The sequence below is a fragment of the Leucoraja erinacea genome, unplaced genomic scaffold, assembly GCF_028641065.1.
Source record: "Leucoraja erinacea ecotype New England unplaced genomic scaffold, Leri_hhj_1 Leri_1177S, whole genome shotgun sequence".
NCBI lineage: Eukaryota > Metazoa > Chordata > Chondrichthyes > Rajiformes > Rajidae > Leucoraja > Leucoraja erinaceus.
In genome coordinates this window covers 16,016-37,778 of record NW_026575426.1, presented here as the reverse complement: position 1 = coordinate 37,778, position 21,763 = coordinate 16,016, and the positions used below count along the sequence as shown (strand labels likewise).

General features: G+C 49.4%; 1 long non-coding RNA gene and 1 pseudogene across 1 annotated transcript; one reads left to right on the top strand and one right to left on the bottom strand.

Moving 5' to 3' along the window:
- Positions 1-2,912: 2,912 nt before the first annotated feature.
- On the bottom strand, positions 2,913-7,222 carry LOC129715445 (uncharacterized). Its single transcript, XR_008726498.1, has 3 exons — positions 7,184-7,222; positions 5,666-5,779; positions 2,913-4,747 (listed from the first exon to the last, which is right to left on the bottom strand). It is a non-coding gene; the product is annotated as an uncharacterized LOC129715445 (long non-coding RNA).
- A 444-nt stretch (positions 7,223-7,666) lies between these two features.
- LOC129715446 (zinc finger protein 229-like) lies at positions 7,667-19,331 on the top strand (annotated as a pseudogene).
- Positions 19,332-21,763: the final 2,432 nt, after the last annotated feature.

Here is a 21,763-nt window from a genome sequence, read left to right as displayed (position 1 = left end):
CAATTTGGCTACAGCCACCCGACGACCAAAGTTCATTTTGTGAACACAAACTTTTTAAAAAGGCGTGGCAAACAATTGGGCAGCAGCCACCTGACAACCAACATTTATTTTGTGAACACAAACTTTTTAAAAAGGCGAGGCAAACAATTGGGCAACAGCCACTTTACAGCCGCATTGAGGGGACTCACCGTGGAGTTGACTTGCGTTCAATGTTATTCACAGCTCAGAGAGCCGTGACCCGCTCATTTCCTGGGGCTGGCAGAGACTGAGTGAGGGACTACACTTCCGAGTTTTATAGTCCCTCCTCCCTGCCGCCAGCGGGGGCAGCAGAGAGAATGGCGAATTAAAAAAAAAACATTAATATATCTCTGATTTTTCATCGGTGGGAAAAATCCTCCGGTCACGGAAGGCGGAGGGGGGCTCTGAGCGAGGTGACCAAAAATGACGGCCGTAGGTTGCGGCGTTTTCTCGGAAATCGCTGCACAGTGGGCCAAAAGCGGTCAAGATCAGACTTTTAGTAATACAGTGTAAGATCCTACCCACTGCTTACCAGTAACAGTAGCAATGTGAATGTGTAATGACCTGCATAGAAGTTAATGACCTGAACAATAAAGATGCTTGTGTTTCAACCTGTGTAAGTCTGAGCTCTTTACAGAGAGACCGACGCGGGGAGTGGACAGGACTAGCAGCTGCAGGTACTGGAACGGCTGGAACAGCGATCAGGTTAAAGTTGAGCGGAGGTGCATCAGGACTCTGGAGCGCTGGATGCCGTTCCTTCACAGGAAGGAGGTGTTGACGATTGCTTCTATAGATGGTACCACCGATATCAACCAGGTAGGATCGTGGTTCCTTTGCGGGGCCATAAATGTACCCCAGTTTGGTATGTCCCTTGTCTGTCTGTAGACGGACTACTTTGCCTTGAATGAGTGGCTTAAGTGGCTTGCTGGTCTTGTTGTAAGTGCGTTTCTGTGTGTCTCGGTTGGACTGTACGCGCTTTTGAACTACGGTGGGGTTGAAAACTTGGGGCTTTAAATGATCCTGGGTGATGGGCAGCGGAGGTCGTGTTCGGTGGGACATCAGGCGCTGGGCTGGAGAAACTAAAACGTTATCGCTCGCAATATTTCTCAGGTTCAACAGGTCCAGGTGGCCATCCCTCTTCCCCTTTTGTAACCGGCTCACCGGTGCCCCCTCGATGGTCTTCCCCCACGGTGTCCCCCCCCCCCCCCCCCATAGCCCTTCAGGCCCTTCAGAAATTGCGATTATGTTTAACCCCATTAGTATTAGATGTGGCAATTTGCATTTAACATTTTATTTACTTATTGTAGTTGCAATGCTTTATTTGTCTTTCATTTATACAAGAGGTGATGTAGATTGGTTATAGCATGTTAGCCAATTATAATGCCTAGTAATTATAACCCCGCCTAATTATAGCATTCATAGTGTAAGATCCTACCCACTGCCCAACAGTAACAGTAGCAGCGTGAATGTGTAATGACCTGCATAGAAGTTAATGACCTGAACAATAAAGATGCTTGTGTTTCAACCTGTGTCAGTCTGAGCTCTTTACAAGGTTGCAGTGACATGCATGAGTACAATGAAGGAAATGGGAGCTGCTGGCCATTCAGTTGGTTTGGTGGACTCTGTGGTACTATGTTACATTATGGCGCTATCTTTTTGTTAATTATCGCTCTGTTTTTTATTGTTAAATGCTTGAGACCATTGTGTACCTACCGAGGACTGCGAATGTTATCATCTCCATATCACTAAAAGTCTGATCTTGACCGCTTTTGGCTCACTGTGCTGCGATGTCCGAGAGAACGCCGCCACCTACGGCCGTCATTTTTAGCCACCTCGCTCAGAGCCTCCCTCCGCCTTCCTGGACCGGAGGATTTTTCCCATCAATGAAAAATCAGAGATATATTAATGTTTATAAAACATTTTCCACTCTCTCTGCTGCCCCTGCTGGTGGGAGGGGGGGAGGGACTATAAAACCCGGAAGTGGTGTGCCTCACTCAGTCTCTGCAAGATGGAGGAAGCCAGAGGGTCACATCTCTCTGAGCTCTGAATAACACTGAACACATGTCTACTCAACTGTGTGTGCCCTTAATGTGATTTGAAAATGAAAATATGGGTGGGTTGAAGTAAAAAGGCACGACTGCAAATGGTGGTTTGGGTTGAAGTTAAAAGGCACTACTGCAAATGGTGGTTTGGGTGCTTTCGATTGAAGTAAAAAGGCACTACTGCAAATGGTGGTTTGGGTGCTTTGGGTTGAAGTAAAACGGCACTACTGCAAATGGTGGTTTGGATGCTTTGGATTGAAGTAAAACGGCACTCCTGCAAATGGTGGTTTGGGTACTTTGGGTTGAAGTAAAAAGGCACTACTGCAAAAGGTGGTTTGGGTGCTTTGGGTAACTTCCTGTTTGCACTATATTGATTTTAGATAAAACGCTACCACTTACAGCTGTGATTTTTGGCCATCTTATCAGTCCCCTCCGCTCAGCAGGTGCAGAGGATTCATCCCATCAATGAAAAATAAAAGTGTTATTAGTGTTTTAAAAATGTTGAGAATTTCTCTCCTGTCAATCACGCCATGAAGGTCACAACTCTTCCGGCAGGAGGAAGAGGTGTTATAAAACCCGGAAGTGTGGGTGTGGCTCAGTCTCTGCATCATGGGTGGGGGAGAGGTCATGACTCTGTCTGAGTTGTGAATCAACTGAACATACTGAATGTCTACTGAACTGTGAGTTTGGTGTTTTGTATGGTTTTATGGTGGTTTCACCCTGCTTGAAATGGTATGAAACTGCATTTGAATGTGGTGGCCTTGCACCCTGCATGAAATGGTACAAAACTGCGTATGAAGCTGCGTTTGAATTTGGTGGCCTTGCACCCTGCTTCATATGGTATGAAACTGCACTTGAATTTGCCGGCCTTGCACTCTGCTTGAAGTGGTGTGAAACTGCACTGAATTTGGTGGCCTTGCACCCTGCTGAAAGTGGTATGAAACTGCTCTTGAATTCGGTGGCCTTGCACCCTGCTTGAAGTGGTTGGAAACTACACTTGAATTTGGTGGTCTTGCACGCGGTACGAAGTGGTAAGAAACTGCACTTAAATTTGGTGGCCTTGCACCCTGCTTGAAATGGTAGGAAAATGGATTTGAATTTGGTGGCCTTGCACCCTGTCTGAAATGGAATTTCAAGGAATAGCCACGAGTCAACTGCCAGCCCACCAGCCGTGAGTGAGCTGCTAGCAGATCAGGCTTGAGGGACTGAGCTGCCACCCCAAGAACACATACCAGCGCTACAGAAAGCCCTCCCACTGGCCACCAATATTGGAATTGGTGGAGAGGTGGAATATTGCGTAGGGGGACCAGCCCTACCGTGTGAACATGGGACCCAACGGGTCCCACTTAGTCTAGTATGTGCTAAAAAGGGAAGGAATGAAAGAGTGTAAAGATTTGGAAGTGACAAATGGATTCTGCTGTAGATTTAGAAGCAATAAATGAATGCTTAACCTTTCCCCTTCAACACTAGCAAGAGTACAGCACAATAACATGAATGTTTTTGCCTTTCTTCTACAACACTAGCGAGATGACAGCATGAGTTTGGTGTTTTGTACGGTTTTATGGTGGTTTCACCCTGCTTGAAATGGTGTGAAACTGCATTTGAATGTGGTGGCATGAATGTTTTTATTCTATAACATGAATGTTTTTGCTCTATAATATAAATGATCAGAAGGATGTTCAGACAACACGTTCTTACCTTTTACGCTACAGATTGTAGTGTACAACAAGCTCAAAATACAGTGCATGAATCTGCAAAAATAGCTCCTTCAGCATAACCACATATGGGCGAACCTTTCCTCTATTGGAAGAACCAGTCAATCCTCTGATTTTAACCATATATGTACAATGGCTGTACAATGCTCTACAAGATAAAGAATTGCTGAATTGCTGAATATTAGGGTATAAATATGTCTGATTGAACATTACCTCTGTGTGTGGAGAAAGAGAGACTATGTAGTCTGTATTTTACATACTGTGAGAGTCGACTCCCACACCCGCCTGGCAAAATAAAGACGTTACTGTATTACTAACATTTGTGTTGTCATCTGTTTGAAGCAAATTGAACCTTAACACTAGGACTCGGCACATGGGAGGGGCAAACCCAGAAAGGGAGGTACATCAACCTACCCTTTAAAATCCCTTACCGGTTAGAAGTAGATCTCTTTCCCTGATGAAGCTACAGCAATAGCGAAACTGGAAAATCGTTGTCTAGTCGGGAAGAGTTTGGCAAGTGGTCTCTGCAAGCTGGAAAAAAACAAAGACTTGGTGAGCACCTTGGTAACAGTAATAATGTAATGTAATAACAGTAATTGAGCAACAGTAATAATGTGAATCGCGACCAGCACAGGAATCAACTGAGACCGAGATTCCTTTGCAGTCGCTGTTAGAGTTAGTTATAAAATACCCCAGACTCTGCACCATCTGAGGGTTCTGCAAGAGCAGAACCCACTTAGGGTATCACGAGGGAGGCAGTGATATTAACACACTTTGTAAAACCGGCAATTCCCACCCAGGAAACATTACAAAAAGTGGCTTCTAATGCTGAAACCTGGGCAAAGCAAACATGACAAATTTTGATTGAAAATTACCAAAGCAGCCTGGAAAATCTGGATGAGGTGCACCTGGAGGGCGAACCAACTGATCGTGTGCAGGAGGCAGTAGCCAAAGCCTTAATCTGGAAGAAGTCTTAATAAGAAGAAAAATGTGGGTGATAAATTTAAAATCAGAATGGAGGATCTTAGAGAAAGAGTTTTGAACCTGACCTCAGAGACTGGCTGGAAGAGCGAGGCAGTCGCCTGGAGTCCCAGTCCCGCCTCAACGTCCAATGTAGCTGTGTACATCCCTGTTTTATCAGCCATGATCACATTGAATGACGGTGCTGGCTCGAAGGGTCAAATGGGAGGGAGGGAGAGAGGGAGAGATGTCTGTGTACATTTTCCCGCAATTGTTGTGTACTATTTGGCAGTAAAACCAGATTTACCAACCTCACAGATTGGAGGGGGAGGGGAGGGGAGAGGGGGAGGGGGAGAGAGAGAGAGAGAGAACACTATAGGGAGAGATAGAGATAGAAAGATTGAGACAGGGATAGATAGAGAGATATAGAAATGGAGAGAGAGAGAGAGAGAGAGAGAGATGTCTGTGTACATTATCCCGCAGTCGTTGTTTACTATTTGACAGTGGAGAGAAAGACAGAATGATAGAGAGATAGCAGTGTACATCCCGCAGATAGAGAGAAAGAGAGAGAGAGAGAGAGAGAGAGAGAGATAGAGAAAGAGATAGACAGAGAGGGAGATATAGAGAGGGAGTTAGAGAGAGGGAGATAGAAATGGAGAGTTAGGCAGAGATAGATAAGAGGGATAGACAGAGAGGGATAGAGAGACACAGAGGGACAGAGAGCGATCATAGATAGGGAATGAGGCAGACAGAGAGATAGAGAGAGAGATGTCTGTGTACATTATCCCACAGTCGTTGTTTACTATTTGACAGGAGGGAGAGATGGAAGAGAGAGCGGGGTGGGGGGAGGGGAGGGGAGAAAGATAGAGGGAGAGGGGAAGGAATGATGGAGCCCACCCAAGATTGATGTAGGTATGTTGCAAAACCTACCTGAATCGTCGCTGAGAATCTGCCCCAGCCCGTGTGCGCGATTTTGGCGCTGTTTAGAGGGGGCGGGTTTAAAACGCGATTTTTACTAGGCTGTTCCAATCGAAGATGTTCAGCCTAGTAAATCATTAACGAAAAATCGCTGAAAGACCCCGTCACAAAAGGTATTATTAGTTTTATAGGCCTCGAATAATAGTTATAATAGTTTTTAAATCACTCTCTCAACCCGCGACCTCTCGCAGACCCAGGGTTTTATAAAGCAAACAATTAAAGGTATGTACCTTATTTTTACATTAAAAGGGGCTTCTTAAGACCCCTTTATACAAAGTTTACTATAGCGAGTAGTTCATTTTGGGCTCTTTGTATCCCGCAGTATTTTTCTGGGCATTTGAGGGCACAAATCCAGCGCAATGTGAACGTTCTAAACCAGCGCGTTCACAGGAAACCACTAGAAAGCTGATTTAAAATTGACTTTAATTTACTGCAATTGAACACTAAATTCCTTCCATTTGGCCTATAAATTAATGTAAATGAGATTTAAAAATCATGTTTTATTGTGAATTATTTGTGAATATTATTTGGACACTTGGGCTATTTAAAAATGTTAATCATTTATTAAGAAATGGATAGATGTTTAGATCTAGTAATTGAAGTTTGAAATTAGCTACAATTGGGTAACTAACTAATTATATGCTTTAACTTCAGGTCATCCAAGTAAGATTATTTTATATTTGTTTCAGAATGGTTCAATCTATGATAACTGAAAATTTCATTCAGTTCTCTTAATTTTTAAGAAGGTTATGGGCTTTTGACTGTCCACGATCACAGCTTTTTTGTTATGTCCATAGAAAATCAATAGGGAACAAGATGCTAATTTCCGAGTATGAAAATGGCCATAACTTTTTTATTACTTGAGATATGAAAGTGAATTAGGTGTCAAATTAAACTTATTGTTATGCTTTATCTGATGGGATAAATTGCAGACTTGATTTTTTAAATCTCAAAATTTTGTAACATTGCTAATTGATGGTCGTGTTGCCCCGAGCTCCGCCAACCCCAGGCCCAGGCTCCCCGGCTCCGCCAACCCCAACCCCAACCCCAGGCCCGGCTCCCCGGGCTCCGCCAACCCCAACCCCAACCCCAGGCCCAGGCCCGGCTCCCCGAGCTCCGCCAACCCCAACCCCAACCCCAACCCCAGGCCCCGCCAGGCCCAACCCCAGGCCCGGCTCCCCGAGCTCCGCCAACCCCAACCCCAGGCCCGGCTCCCCGAGCTCCGCCAACCCCAACCCCAGGCCCGGCTCCCCGGGCTCCGCCCGGCTCCCCGAGCTCCGCCAACCCCAACCCCAGGCCCGGCTCCCCGAGCTCCGCCAACCCCAGGCCCCAGGCCCGGCTCCCCGAGCTCCGCCAACCCCAGGCCCAGTCACTGTCTCCCGGGTGCGAGGCCGCGGCCTGGACCCCCCGGCACCGAATCCCCAGCCAGCGCGCCCGCCCCGCCCGCCCTGATCCACCGGAGCCTCTCACCGTGTCCGGCCCGGCCCGGCCCGGGGTCCTCACTCACTCACTCTCACTCACTCGCGGGCTCATCTCATCCCGCCCCGCGCGCTGCCCGTTGCCCCGGAGACGAGAGAGAGAGAGAGAGACCGCGCGCGGCGCAGGGGCCTCAGCCCGGAAATGACGTCGCGGCCCCGGCCCGTTGCCCCGCAGACAGAGAGACCGCGCAACGCGGGAGGGAGAGGGGCCTCAACCCGGAAATGACGTCGCTGCCCCGGCCCGTTGCCCCGGGAGGTTACACAGAAAAGCTGGAGAAACTCAGCGGGTGCAGCAGCATCTATGGAGGGGCGACCACATTCTTACCCAACTGTACGACCACATTCTTACCCCTCCATAGATGCTGCTGCACCCGCTGAGTTTCTCCAGCTTTTCTGTGTAACCTTCGATTCTCCAGCATCTGCAGTTCCCTCTTTAACACCGTTGCCCCGGAGACAGAGAGGGAGAGGGGCCTCAGCCCGGAAATGACGCCGCGGCCAAGATGGAGCCGACCCGACCCGCACTGGACGGTGAGAGAACGAGGGGGAGAGAGGAGGGAGTTGAGGAGACAGAGTTCGGAGGGGAGAGGGAGAGAGATATGTGAGCGGTGGGAGGCTGAGAGGGGCAGGAATAAGAGGAGAGGATCACAGAGAGAGAGGAGACAGTCCGGGAGAGGGTGAGAGTCTGGGGGTTGGAAAAGTTGTGACGTGAGTAGCGGGGGAACAGGGAGCAAAGCGAGGGGAGGATTCAAGGGGGAGTGGGTTTGGTGCCGAGGGGGATGAATTGGGGGCAGCCGCCCCGGGTGGCCCGATGTTCAGGCCCTCACGCCGCAAGTGAGTCAAGGAAGGGGGTAGGGAGCCTGGTGAGGGTTCACACTGTTTGGGGTGGGGAGGAGGGGGCAAAGGCCGCCGCCGCAACACGACCATCAATCTCGGGTGGGGCTGAAGGGTGGGCGCCGTGCGGCCGGGGTGGTGTAGCAATGTTACGACATTTGGGGATTTTGAAAATCAAGTCTGCAATTTATCCCATCAGATATAGGATAAAAAGACGTTTAATTTGACACCTAATTCACTTTCATATCTTCAGTATTAAAAAAGTTATTGCCGTTTTCATACTTTGGAGGGAGGCTGGCTTTGATGTGCTGTGAAATTAATCTTTCAAAGCATTTCATGACGACTGATGTTAATGCAATTAGTCTGTAGTCATTGAGACTGTTTATGACTGGTTTCTTAGGGACAGGGATGATGGTAGCTGACTTCAGACAAGGTGGTATAATGGCTTGTGTCAGGGAAAGATTGAAGATCTTGCTAAAGATCCCTAATAGCTGGTTTGCACAAGCTTTGTGTACTTTGCCGAGTACACCATCAGGTCCAGAAGCTTTCCTTGGGTTCCCCGACTTGAGTACCCGCCTCACTTGGTGAGCTCTGTTCCTGGGGAGTGAGCGAACGGGAGCTGGAGGTCGGTGGGGGCAGCGTGACTGCATGAGGCTTCTTTGCCTCAAAGCGAGCAGAGAAATGGTTTAGTTCTTCCGCCAGCGAGGTGTTGGCACCGTCAGTCACGGGTGAGTTTCCTTTGTAGTTGGTGATTTGCTGTAATCCTGTCCACACCTGCCATGGGTTATTGTGTGTGAGATGGTCCTCACTTTTTTCTTGTAGGCTTACTTTGTAGCTTTGATGCCTCTCCTCAGTTCTGCTCTTGCCATGCTGCATTGGGCCCTGTCACCCGATCTAAAGGCAGAGCTGCGCGTTCTCAGGAGTGACTGTACTTCACTAGTCATCCAGGGTTTTGGTTGGGAGAAACCCCGGATGCGTTTTTCACCAGTGACATTATCGGTGCAGTTCTTTATATAGGACAGTACAGTTTCTGTGTAGTCCTGTAAGTCCTGTTCAAATATATTCCTTGCTGTACGTGTAAAGCAATCCTGCAGCTGAGAGAGTGCTCCGTCAGGCCAGATTTTTATGATCTTTATGTCCGGCTTGGTTTTCCTCCTGAGGGAAGTATATGCTGGGATGAGGAGCAGTGAGAGATGGTCTGACAGGGCCAAATGTGGGAGAGGTACTGCTCTATATGCATGCTTGATGGAGTAGACGTGGTCCAGTGTGTTTTTCCCCTTGGTGGGACACTTTACGTGGGTACAACAGACTAGCAAGGTTAGCAAGTCAATATTAATTTCTTAGTATCAGTCAATGTCAATTAGTGTGTGCGTACATGTGTGCATGTTGGTCATTCACCGTCTCTCGGGTTATGGCATGCTGTTACAAAACCTACCTGAATCGCCATTGGGAATCTTCCCTCAGCCATGTCGGCGACTTTGGCGCTGTTTGGAGGGGGCGGGTTTAAAACGCGATTTTTACTAGGCTGTACTAATCGCAATGTTCAGCCTAGTAAATCATTAACGAGCTGCAAGACCCGGTCGCAAAAGGTATTATTAGTTTTATAGGCCTCGATAATATAGTTATAATAGTCTTAAAATTACTGTTTTATTCCGCGACCTCTCGCAGCCCCAGGGTTTTATAGAGCAAACAATTAAAGGTATGTACCTTATTTTTACATTAAATGGGGCATATATATAACCCTGTAATTAAAGTTATCTATAGCGAAGGGGTTTATTTGGGCCTTTTATATCCCGCAGTATTTTGTCGGCATTTGAGGGCAGTAATCTAGCGCGCTGTCAACATTCTTTAAACCAGCGCGTTCACAGAAACCCACTGGAAAGCCGATTTAAATGGGCATTTATTTACAGCAATTGAACACTAAATTCCTTCCATTTTGCCTATAAATTAATGTAAATTAGATATAAAAATCATGTTATATTGTGAATTATTTGTGAATAATCTTTGGACACTTAGGCTATTTGAAAATGTTAATCTTCCTTAAGAAATTCCTAAGGGGTTGACTATCCAAGATCACAGCTTTTTTGTAATGTCCATTGAAAATCAATAGGGAACAAGATGCTAATTTCCGAGTATGAAAATGGCCATAACTTTTTTAATACTTGAGATATGAAAGTGAATTTGGTGTCAAATTAAACTTATTGTTATGCTTTATCTGATGGGATAAATTGCAGACTTGATTTTTAAAATCTCAAAATTTTGTAACATTGCTAGTTATGGCATGCTGTTACGTATAGTGCTCCAAGATGTGGTTTATTTCCTTCACCAAGGATTATTCTTAGTTTTGATATATCATCTAGTTCTTTAAAATCTGGGTTTGCCAGACTGAGTTTGTCAAAGTATGTTCCTTCCCAAAATCTCTTCTGTTTCCCTTTTACAACTGCCAAATGGTGGTCACTTCCACAACTTGGTGGATACTTTGGTTCACTCTAACTGGTGATTGGGGATCAGTATTGATCTGAGGCTGGTCAGGGTTTAACTGGATAAGGTTTAACTGAATAGGGGTAGTTAGTTTCAGTACCAACTGACATAGGTAACTCTTTTCAGGGTTTACCTTTTGGGTTTAAAGGGCTTTAGACTGGAAGGTATCTAGTGGGCTAGATTTAATGTGATTCCAAAAATTTAGTGCTCGTTTCTGAATATGTATTATCAGTGGGTATCTGCCTAATTCCGCCCTACATGCGTTTGTTTGTGTTTTTCTTTGGATACGGAGAATGTTCTGACAAAATTCCACATGCAGGGCCTATGGTGTATGTTTTTCTCATTTCATATAGCTATGGTGACTGAGTGGACCCCATACCTCACTACCATAAAGCGCAATAGGCTGAATTACACTGTCAAATATTTTAAGCCAGATTTTAATTGGAATTTGGATGTTGTAGAATCTACTTTTTATTGCATACAGAGCTCTTCGAGCTTTCTCTTTTAGTGCATTCACTGCCATGTTGAAGCTCCCTGATGCTGCAATAGTTAGACTAAGTAAGTATAGTGTGTTCAATAATGATACAATTGAGATTAAATTGAGAGTGCATCTATATATCTATCTCTCTATCTATATCTCTATCTATCTATCTATCTATCTATCTATCTATCTATCTATCTATCTATCTATCTATCTATCTATCTATCTATCTATCTATCTATCTGTCAATCTATCTGTCTGTCTGTCTATCTATCTCTCTCTCTCTATCTCTCTCTCTCTCTCTCTCTCTCTCTCTCTCTCTCTCTCTCTCTCTCTCTCTCTCTCTCTCTCTCTCTCTCTCTCTCTCTCTCTCTCTCTCTCTCTCTCTCTCTCTCTCTCTCTCTCTCTTTCTCTATCTCTCTCTCTCTCTCCCTCTATATCTCTATCTCTATCCTCGACTCAATGCCCGGATGTTCGGCATCCCCCAGGTCAGTGCGCCCTCCCCCTTTTCTTCACCCACTCCTCTCCCCTCACATTCCTCCCCCATTCCCCTTACCACCCCCGTCCATTCTCTTCCTCCCACTGTCCTCATCCCCGCCCCCATTCCCCCCCTTGCCTTCCCACCCACCTATCACCCCTCTCACTCCCCCATCCCCCTGCTCACCTCCCAATCCCCCCATCCCCCTCTTTAAGTACTAGTAATGTTCACGTGTCAGTAATGTCCTGTGTGTCAGCTTGTTGACCCTCTGTGTTCCCCCGCTGCAGGGTTTAGGAGCCGCTGCTGTGGACGGAGGGACGGAGATGTGTGCGGTCATTGAGGTAGGCCACAGTGTCGGTGAGCCCCCCATCTGCCCGGTGTGCGGGCTGAGCTTTGAGGGGCTGAGCTTCACTGGAGGACCACATGGCGGGGCACAACAAGGAGAAGCGTTATGAGTGCGACGTGTGTGGCAAGGCCTGCCTGTGCCCGAGCGAGCTGAAGATCCACTGGCGGGTGCACACGGGAGAACGCCCCTTCGACTGCTCGGAGTGCAGAAAGAGTTTCAAGACGGCCAATGTCCTGAAGGCCCACCAGCGAGTTCACACGGTCGAGAAGCCCTATGGATGTTCCACATGCGGGAAGAGCTTTACCAGGTTGTCGGGGCTGCGGGAGCACCAGCGGGTGCACAGCCGTGAGCGGCCCTTTACCTGCTCCGACTGCGGCAAAGGCTTCAAGTCGTCGACGAACCTGAAGGTGCACAGCCTCCTGCACACTGCGGAGCGGCCCTACACCTGCAGCGAATGCGGCATGGGCTTCACAAAGTCCAGCATCCTGCTGAAGCACCAGCGCACCCACACCGGCAAGCGTTCCTACACCTGTGCCCAGTGCGGCAAGGACTTCACCCACTCCAGCAGCCTGCAGCAGCACCAGCGCACCCACACCGGCGAGCGTCCCTACACCTGTGCCCAGTGCGGCAAGGGCTTCACCCACTCCAGCCACCTGCTGCAGCACCAGCGCACCCACACCGGCGAGCGTCCCTACACCTGTACCCAGTGCGGCAAGGGCTTCACCCAGTCCAGCACCCTGCTCACCACCAGCGCACCCACACCGGCGAGCGCCCCTACACCTGTGTCCAGTGCGGCAAGGGCTTCACCCGCTCCAGCCACCTGCTGGTTCACCAGCGCACCCACACCGGCGAGCGTCCCTACACCTGTGCCCAGTGCGGCAAGGGCTTCACCCACTCCAGCAACCTGCTGAAGCACCAGCGCACCCACACCGGCGAGCGCCCCTACACCTGTGCCCAGTGCGGCAAGGGCTTCACCCACTCCAGCAACCTGCTGCAGCACCAGCGCACCCACACCGGCGAGCGCCCCTACACCTGCGCCCAGTGCGGCAAGGGCTTCACCTACTCCAGCAGCCTGCTGGAGCACCAGCGCACCCACACCGGCGAGCGCCCCTACACCTGTGTCCAGTGCGGCAAGGGCTTCACCAGATCCAGCAACCTGCTGGAGCACCAGCGCACCCACACCGGCGAGCGGCCCTACACCTGTGCCCAGTGCGGCAAGGGCTTCACCCATTCCAGCAGCCTGCTGAAGCACCAGCGCACCCACACCGACGAGCGCCCCTACACCTGTGCCCAGTGCGGCAAGGGCTTCACCAGATCCAGCAGCCTGCTGGAGCACCAGCGCACCCACACCGGCGAGCGTCCCTACACCTGCGTCCAGTGCGGCAAGGGCTTCACCACCTCCAGCAATCTGCTGAAGCACCAGCGCACCCACACCGGCGAGTGACCCTACACCTACACCCAGTGCGGCAAGGGCTTAGAAACATGGAAAATAGGTGCAGGAGGAGGTAATTCGGCCCTTCAAGCAAGCACCGCCATTCATTGTGATCATGCCTGATCGTCCCCTATCAATAAACCCTGCCTGCATTCTCCCCATATCCCTTGACTCCACTAGCCACTAGAGGTCTATCTAAAGGGCCTGTCCCACGAGCATGCGACTGCATGCGGCAAGCGCGACCTAACGTGGTCGCTTGAGCCATACGGCCTCGCGGAGCCGGTCCCACTTCGATTTGCGGAGCCATCTGGAGTTGTGCGGAGCTGATCCCTACATCGCGCGGGGCTCCGAAAAGTGTACAAAAATTCGGTGCGGCAACGGCCTGCCGACCCGCAGCCGCATTGAGGCCGTACGCACCGCCTCGATGGGCATACGCACCGTCTCGACGCCGTATGCACCGTCTCGACGGCGCATGCCTTCGCTCTAACTTCACTCGACCTCCGCGCGGCCCCACTTCCGGTTTGGTCGCGCTTGCCGCATGCAGTCACATGCTCGTGGGACAGGCCCTTTAATCTCTCTTAAATCCATCCAGTGACGGCCTCCACTGCCCCCTGTGGCAGGGAATTCCATAAATTCACAACTCTGGGTGAAAATGTTTTTTCTCACCTCAGTCTTAAATGACCTCCCCATTATTCTAAGACTGTGGCCCCCTGGTTCTGGACTCGACCAACATTGGGAACATTTTTTTTGCATCTAGCTTGTCCAGTCCTTGTATAAGTTTCTATAAGATATCCCCCCATCCTTCTCAACTCCAGTGAATACAAGCCTAGTCTTTTCAATCTTTCCTCATATGACAGCCCTGCCATCCCAGGGATCAATCTCGTGAACCTACGCTGCACTACCTCAATCACGAAGATGTCCTTCCTCAAATTGCGAGACCAAAACTGTACACACTTCAGATGTGGTCTCACCAGAGCCCTATCCAACTGCAGAAGAACCTCTTTACTCCTATACTGAAATCCTCTTGTTATGAAGGCCAACATTCCATTAGCTTTCTTCACTGCCCGCTGTACATGCAAGCCAACTTTCAGTGACCGGTGTACAAGGACGCCCAGGTCTCGCTGCATCTCCCCCTAACCCCATTGAGATCATAATCTGCCCCCTTGTTTTTGCCGCCAAAGTGGATAACCTCACATTTATCTATATTATACTGCATCTGCCCACTCACTCAACCTGTCCAGGTCACCCTGCAACCACCTAACATCCCCTTCACATTTCACACTGCCACCCAGCTTTGTGCCATCCACAAACTTGCTAGTGTTGCTCCTAATTCGCTCTTCCAAATCATTAATATACATGGTGCTACCTACTGTAACTGAAGCTTGAACTCAGGACTAGATGAAAAGTTATACTTTATAATCTACGAACCTATCTCCAATGATGTATTATTAGTAAATCATTCCATTCTTTTTTTTATCTTGACATTTGTGGGGGTGTTTTTCTTACTTTCTATCTATAAAAAAAAACTAGATGCAGAATCAGTACACAATTGATAATATTAATAATGTACGACTGATATACATGAAATGTTTATAATATGTGTTTGCTTCAAATAATTTATTTTTTTTAATTTCCCGTTTTCTCACTCGCTCCTTTCTTGAAAAGTGGGATAACATTAGCTATCCTCCAATCCACAGGAACTGATCCTGAATCTATTGAACATTGGAAAATGATCACCAATGTGTCTACTATTTCTAGAGCCACCTCCCTGAGGACCCTGGGATGTAGGCCATTAGGCCCAGGGGATTTATCATCCTTTTGTCCCATTAGCCTACCCAATACTATTTCTCGCCTAATGAAAATTTATTTCAGTTCCTCTATCCCCTTAGATCCTCGGACCTCCAGTACATCTGGGAGATTGTTTGTGTCTTCCTTAGTGAAGACAGATCCGAAGTACCTATTCAACTCTTCTGCCATTTCCTTGTTGCCCACAATAATTTCACCCGTGTCTGCCTTCAAGTGACCCACATTTGACTTTGCCATTTTTCCCTTAACAAATCAAAAGAAGCTTTTACTGTCCTTTATATTCCTGGCCAGCTTCCCTTCGTACTTCACCTTTTCAGCCCGTATTGCCCGTTTTGTTTCCTTCTGTTGTCCTATGAAAGTTTCCCAATCCTCTGGTTTCCGGCTACTCTTTGCTGTGTTATACATCTTTTCCGTTAGCTTTATTCTATCTCTAAATTCACTTGTCAGCCACCTACTCCCCTTAGAAGTTGCCTCATACTCCTCTTAGAATCTTTTTTTTCCTTTTTGGAATGAAATGATCCTGCGTGTTCCGGATTATGCCGATAAATTCCTGACATTGCTGTTCCATCATCATTCCTGCTAGGATCCCTTTCCAGTCTACCTTGGCCAGCACCCCTCTCATGCCTTCATAGTCCCCTTTGTTCAACTGCATCACTGACACTTCCAATGTAACGTTTTCCTTCTCAAATTGCAGATTAAAACTGATCATATTATGATCACTACCTCCAAGCGGTTCCTTTACCTCGAGTTCTCTTATCATATCTGATTCATTGGACAACACTAAATCCAGAATTGCCTTTTCTCTGGTCGGCTCCATTACAAGCTGCTCTAAGAATCCATCTCGGAGGCATTCTACAAACTCTCTTTCTTGGGGTCCCGAACCAACCTGATTTTCCCAGTCTACCTGCATATTGAAATCCCCCATCACCACAGTGGCATTACCTTTGTTACATGCCAGTTTTAACTCCTGCTGCAACTTACACCCTACATCCGGGCTACTATTTGGGGGTCTGTAGATAACACAATTAGTGTCTTCTTGCCTTTACAATTGCTCAACTCAATCCACAGTGACTCTACCTCGTCAATCCCCATGTCTTCCCTCGCAAAGGACTGAATTCCATCCCTCACCAGCAGAGAACAGGACCTCCTCTGCCCACCTATAGGATGTATAACCCTGAATATTAAGTTCCCAGGCCCGATCCTCCTGCAGCCACGTCTCAGTAAACCCCACAATGTCATATCTACCAACCTCTAACTGAGCCTCAAGCTCATCTACTTTACTTCTTATACTTCACGCATTCATATACAATACGTTTAATTTCTACGCATCTCACCTTTCACATCGATCCCTATTACACTTGGCCATACTCTCCTATCCCTTAGTGAACTTTCTTTCCCGTTAATTCTGGGGTCATTAACCATCCCTTTACTCTCTTTCCAGCTAACTCCGTCCTCGACTATCCCATTTGACATCCCACCCCCCTTATTCAGTTAAAAACCACCGGTGTAGCAGTGGTAAACCTGCCTGCCAGGATGCTGGGACCCACCTGTCAAGGTGCAATCCGTCCCTTTTGTACAGTTCCCCTTTACTCCAAAACATATCCCAGTGATCTAAGACTCTAAATCCCTGCCCCGTGCACCAGTTCTTCAGCCACACATTCAGGTCCCTTTTCTCCCTGTTCCTGCTCTCGCCAGCATGAGGAACTGGAAGCAAACCGGAGATAACAACCCTGGAGGTGCTGCTTTTCAGCATTTTTCTGAGCTCTCTAAAGTCACGCTGCAGAATATTCATCCCCTTCTACCACTAACACTTCTGGCTGTTCACCTTCGCCCTTGAGAATTTTCTGCACCCTGTCCGAAACATCCTGGATCCTGGCACCAGGAAGGCAGCACACCATCCTCAAATCCCGTCTGTTGACGCAGAAAACCCTGTCCGTACCTCTCACAATGGAGCCTCCAACTACAATGGCGCCCCTTCAACTGCCCGCTCTGTGGCAAGGACTTTGCCCGCTCCTCACGCCCGCTGGCACACCGCCACGTGGATAGATAGGCACTGTTTAGGTAGAGAAACAATTCTGGAAAGAATGGGTAATGTTTCTGGTCGAGATCCTCCTCAGTCTCGACCCGAAATGCCACCCAGTCCTTCTCTCCAGAGATGTTGCCTGTCCCACTGAGTTACTCCAGTGTTTTGTGTCCTTTTTTGTAAACCAGCATCTGTAGTTCATTGTTTTTAAACCATTCTGGTTAACCATCTCTGCACCTTCCCCAAAGCCCCCACATCAGTCCAGTAATGGAGTGACCAGAACTGTATGCAATTCTCCAAATGCTACCTGACCAATGTCCCTTAAAGCTGCACATATACATTCCTCTCCCCTTATCTCACATTCTTTTATCTCCTTATTTTCCCTCGCCCCTGTCACTCATTTCACTCATCTGCCGTTCACCCCCTCATCTGTTAACATAGTGTCAGTCTGAAGAAGGGTCCTGACCTGAAATGTCACCTATCCATGTTCTCCACAGATGCTGCCTGACCCGCTGAGTTACCCCCACACTCTGTGAAAAGTCACCTATCCACGTTCTCCAGAGATGCTGTTTGACCCGATTAATTACTGTAGCACTTTGTGTTAGAGTCATAGAGCGATACAGTGTGGAACAGGACCTTCGGCCCAACTTGCCCACAGTGTCCAACATGTCCCACGACACTTGTCCCACCTGCCTGCATTTGGTCCATATCCTTCCAACCTTGGCCAATCTATGTATCTGCTTCTTAAATGTTGGTATAGTCCCAGCCTCAACTACCTCCTCCGTCACACCACCCTCTGTTGAAAAGTTACCCCTCAGATTACTATTAAATCTTTTCCCCTTCGCCTTGAACCCATGTCCCCTGGTCTTCGATTCCCCCACTCTGGGCAAGAGATTCTGTGCATCTAACTAAATTGTGCTCTATGCAAGATTCCAGCATCTGCAGTTTCTTGTGTCTCCCTCACCTATATCCACCTATCACTTCTGAAGAAGGGTCTCAACCTGAAACATCACCCATTCCTTCTCTCTAGTGATGCTGCCTGTCCCGCTGAGTTACTCCAGCATTTTGTATCCATCTATCACTTGCCAGGCTTTGACCAGCCCCCATCTCTCTTTTCCAGCTTCATCCCGCCACCCTCTCCAATCAGTCTGAAGAAGGGTCCTGACTCAAAACGTCGTCTGTCCATTCCCTCTAAAGCGGTGGAGGAACTCAGTGGGTCAGGCCGCATCTGTAGAGGGAAGGCAATCTAAGGCGACCACTCCCACCTCTCCTTTCCAACTTTCTCCACCCCCCACACCAAGCAGTCTGAAGAAGGGTCCTGACCTAGAATGTTGCCTGTCCATGCTCTCCACAGGTGCAAGTTACTCCAGGAGATTGTGTCTCTTTTTGTAAACCAGCATCTGCAGTTCCTTGTATCTAGACTAGGCGTGCATTTCACCCTACACTTGCGCTCGGTCCGCCAAGGCCTGCTGGATCTCCCGGTTGCCAACCATTTTAACTCCCCTTCCCATTCCCACACTGATCTTTCTGTCCTGGGCCTCCTCCATTGCCAGAGTGAGGTGACACGCAAACTGGAGGGACAGCACCTCATAGCTTACAGCCCAATGACATGAAATTAAACGGACATCCCCCCTCTCCCTCGTGGGCCATCACTTCGTCATTCCTCTGTCTTCTTCTCGCTGGCGAAAGGCGTCAGGATCAATTCGGAGTCACCGCTTCCCGTATTTTAAGTATGTTTTAGTGTTTCTAGGTTTGTTTTACATGGGGGGGGGGGGGGAAATTGGGGGAAACTTTTTTTCAGTCACTTACCTCGACGGAGATGCGATTTTTCTCCTTTGCGGAGGATCGCCCGTGAGGAGCTCCAACCTCGGGGCCTGTGGACTTTAACACCGTGAAGCCCGCGGTCTCCGGTAAGAAGAGGCCGACTCGGGAGCTCCATGCTGCGGAGTGTTCCAATCCTTCCCGACGCCGGAGTTTCCGTCATCCCGACGCGAGGGCTTCGGACATCGGACCGTCGGCAGCGGCGACTGCGGAGGGTTCAACAGCCCCGACCACGGGTGAACAAACGAGGAAGATGATTGAACTTTATTACCTTCCATCACAGTGAGGAATGTGGATTCCACTGTGGTGGATGTTTCTGTTAAATTTTATTTTATGTGGCTGTGTGTCTTGTTGCTTTTTACTTAGTATGGCTGTATGGTAACTCAAATATCACTGTACCTTAATTGGCACATGTGACAATAAATTTGAACTTGATAAGCTTTCCTCTATATCTGTATCTATCTATCTCCATAATTATAAAACTCTGATGTTGGATGTGTGTGTGTGTGTTTATTTATTTGTTTGTGTGTTGTCACGTCTTCTCGAAAAAACGATGCGCTAATGACCCCCTCTCTCCCCCCCTCTCTCTGTCTCTGCCCCCTCTCTCTGCCCATCTCCCTCTCTAGACGTGCCTGCGAGTTGGGGCTTTCTTCCCCCTGCCTCTCTTCCCCCCCGCCTCTCTTCCACCCCCCCCCCCCCCCAGCCTACACCCCTCCTCACGCCCCCTCTCTCTCTACCCATCCCCCCCCTCTCTTCTCGCCTCTCTCTCACTTGGCCTATCTCTTCCTCAACCTTCTCTCCCCCCCCCCCTCTTCCGTCCCCCCTCCCTTTCTCCCCCCTCTCCCTCTGCCATTCACTCACTCTCTTTCTCTCTGCCTCTCTCTCTTTCTCTCTCTCCCCCCTCTCTCTTCTCTCTGCCCCCTCTCTCTGTCTCTGCCCCCCTCTACCCCCCCCCCCCCCCCCCCCCCCCACCTCTCCGTCTATAGACGGGCCTGTAACATATAATAATAATAATGCATTTTATTTGCTGGCGCCTTTCTGGACACCCAAGGACACATTACACAAATTAACAGAAGAGAAAAAAAACATATTGTCGGAGAAAAATAAATAACAAGGACATCATCAATACACAAATTAAAGACAGAAATCGCTCCATAGACTCAAAATCAAAAAATCAAAAAAACACAATGTGAAGAGAGAGCAGCGGCAGCTAAAGCGCGCCAGCGTTCACTCTCCCTTCCGACAGCCATCTTGGACACAGACTAACATGTTAACATACACACAAAAAATCATCCCAAAGTCAGGCCTATTGAGGCCACCGCTATTGTCCCTACGGAGGCCCGATGTTCCTGGCCGTTCTGGCCGGGTGTTGTTGCCCCGGCGTCGGGAGAGTCCTCACAGCGGCTGGGCCACCTGCAACGGCCGCTTCCTAGCAGGGGATTGTCGGCTTTCGAAGCCGACAGGGCCGCGCCGGATTGGAGCTCCCAGGCTCCCGATGTTAAAGTCGGCGCCGCCCGCTCCGCACCGCACACCCGCAGCCCGGAGGTGTTGATCTCGGCGTTCACAGCTCACCGGAGCTCCAGCGCGCCGATCCAGCGCGGCGACCCAGGCAAGGCATCCCCCGGTCCGCTCCGCGATAGCGCTCCAGCGCTGTGCCGCCAACGAAGCCGAGGTGCTGGGCGGTCCCCGCCAGGAAACGGCGCTCCACGCACGCTGGTAGGCCACGAGGACGGATCGACGGGCAGCCCGGAGAAAAAAGCTGCCTCACTGACCAGGTAGGGACCTAGAAGTATAATGACTTCCTTCCCCCCACATTAAGAAGTCCAATTTCTCCAACAAACGAACAACAAGACTTACTAAAAACTTTTTAAAAAAATGAATAAACGGACGGGTGCAGGTTAGCAGCCGTTCCCCAAGATGGCTCCACCTCTTCGTGGAGTATGTTGGGAGTATGCGTGAGTGGATGGGCGGGGATGTGGTAATATCAAGGCGGGTGGTTAGTGTGTGTGTGGGGGTTAGTGTGTGTGTGTGTGTGTGGTTAGTGTGTGTGTGTGTGTGTGTGTGTGAGTGTGTGTGTGTGTGTGTGTGTGTGTATATGTGTGTGTGTGTGTGTGTGTGTGTGTATGTGTGTGTGTGTGTGTGTGTGTGTGTGTGTGTGGGTGTGTGTGTGTGTGTGTGTGTGTGTGTGGGTGTGTGTGTGTGTGTGTGTGTGTGTGGGTGTGTAGGTGGGTGTGTGTGTGTGGGTGGGGGGTTAGTGTGTGGGGGGGGTGTGTGTAGGGGGTTAGTGTGTGTAGTGGGGTTGTGTGTGGGGGGGGGTTAGTGTGTGTGTGTGGGGGGGGTGTGGTGGGGGGTTAGTGTGTGTGGGGGGGGTTAGTGTGTGGTGTGTGGGGGGGGGGGGGTGTGTGTGTGGGGGGGGGGGGTGTGTGTGTGGGGGGTGGTGGGGGTGTGTGGGGGGGGGTTAGTGTGTGTGGGGGGGGTTAGTAGTGTGTGTGTGTGGGGGGGGTAGTGTAGTGTGTGTGTGTGTGGGGGGGTTAGTGTGTGGGGGGTTAGTGTGTGTGTGGGGGGGGGGGGTGTGGTGGGGTTGTAGTGTGTGGGGGGTTAGTGTGTGTGGGGGGGGGGGGTAGTGTGTGTGTGGGGGGGTTAGTGTGTGTGGGGGGGTTAGGGGGTGGGGGGGGTGTGTGTGTGTGTGTGGGGGGGGGGGTTGTGTGTGTGTGTGGGGGTTAGTGTGTGTGGGGGGGTTGTGTGGGGGGGGTGTGTGTGTGGGGGGTTAGTGTGTGTGTGTGGGGGGTTAGTGTGTGTGGGGGGGGTTAGTGTGTGTGGGTGGGCAGTGTGTGTGTGTGGGGGGGTTGTGTGTGTGTGTGTGTGGGGGGGGG